The sequence below is a fragment of the Miscanthus floridulus genome, chromosome 5 (assembly GCF_019320115.1).
Source record: "Miscanthus floridulus cultivar M001 chromosome 5, ASM1932011v1, whole genome shotgun sequence".
Taxonomy (NCBI): domain Eukaryota; kingdom Viridiplantae; phylum Streptophyta; class Magnoliopsida; order Poales; family Poaceae; genus Miscanthus; species Miscanthus floridulus.
Genome location: NC_089584.1, coordinates 128,147,992 through 128,149,548, shown reverse-complemented (window position 1 = coordinate 128,149,548; position 1,557 = coordinate 128,147,992). Strand labels below are relative to the sequence as shown.

Sequence of the window (1,557 nt, the reverse complement as noted above, 5' to 3'; positions counted from 1 at the left end):
GCCTGTGACCTGGCGGCCGGCGGATCCGGATGCCGGTCTCCGAGACCCCGCGCCCCTGCGCCCACCGTTACGGTTCGACTCCGAGCCGGCGTGACGAGCCCGGCTGTGTTGTGTGCATGGACTAGCTTCAGTCCGGGACGACCGGACGAGCGCTGTCGTCTCGGGGTCGAGGGCAGGAGCACCTGCCCGCTCTGCCAGGGGCCGTCACAGGCACCGACGACGGCCTTTAGAGCTGTTAGCTCGTTGGTTTCTGGGCTGATAAGTTTAGTCGGTGTTGGTTTGTTATGTGGCTGATAAACCCTGACTGAAACTAACAAACGAACAGACTGCTTGTCAAGTTGTCTTGTGCCATCTCCTCGGGATCGGCCTCCGTGGGTGTGTTGTGGCCTTGCGGGGCACATTTTAAGCGCCCTAGCTGGCTAGAAAACAGTTGATGCTGATGTTGATGCCGATTTATTGGGAGAGAAAAATATTGTAATTTCATTGAAATACTACAGGTGATAAGATCAAGCGAACAGAGCCTAAGGTCGAGTCCTGTCTCCAGCAAGGGTTCGAGGGGATGTGCACCAGGATGACAAAATAGAGGCTTGGTCCAACACAACGCGAGCAATGCCCGCCAAGAATCAATAACCCTTGGACGTACCCATGCGACTACACTAGACAACGACAGAGGCCCTGTTCACTGGGAGGAATTTGTGAGAGCATGAACAGTAAATTTCAACCATGAACAATAAATTACAGCTGGTTTTTGCACCGGCCGAACGGCGCCAGAGAGACAACCGAACATCCGCACAAGGAGAGCTGAAACGTATCTCCCACTATGTTGTACCTCTTCGTCCTCTGTTTCTCGAAGAAAAAGGCCCCGTTCGTTTCGCTAAAAAAAAGCCAAAATACTATTCCGACTGATTTATTATGAGAGAAAAATATTGTTCCGACTGAAAAAAACAAGCTAGGAGAAAAATATTGTTCCGACTAAAAAAAAAGCAAGCTGAAAAGTATGGATTATAAGACAAACCGAAAGGGCTAAGTAAGGGGAAAAAAATTAAATGTCAAGAACGGGATTCGAACCCATGCCCTTTCGGACCAGTACCTGAAACTGGCGCCTTAGACCAACTCGGCCATCTTGACTTACGTTGATGAACCCTAATGTACTTTTTTTATTGTAAAAACTTAGCAGCACAGTTAGTATAAATACCTCCATTCAGCAACTTGTTGAGCACAAGAAACTAATCGGAGTAGCTTCCCCTTCTCTTTCAACGTCCGAAATCCCATACTGATGCCGATAAGACTCGATCCAACCAGCTGATACATGCACCGAAAGCAATTGGCTCGTGGGGGATCAGAAACGAGTCGGCTAGTGCAACTGTGCAAGTGTACAACTAAGGGGGTGTTTAGTTCCCCAAACTCCTGAATTTGACACTATATAAAAAGAAGATTCTCTATCATATCAAACTTGCGGTACATGCATGAAGTACTAAATGTAGACGAAATAAAAAACTAATTGCACAGTTTGATTCTACTTTACGAGACGAACGTTTTAAGCCTAATTAGTGAATG

The 1,557-nt window shown here is 47.4% G+C and overlaps 1 non-coding gene across 1 annotated transcript; it reads right to left on the bottom strand.

The window, feature by feature from the left end:
* Nucleotides 1-1,047: 1,047 nt before the first annotated feature.
* On the bottom strand, nt 1,048-1,128 carry TRNAL-CAG (transfer RNA leucine (anticodon CAG)). The gene has a single exon. It is a non-coding gene; the product is annotated as a tRNA-Leu (tRNA).
* Nucleotides 1,129-1,557: the final 429 nt, after the last annotated feature.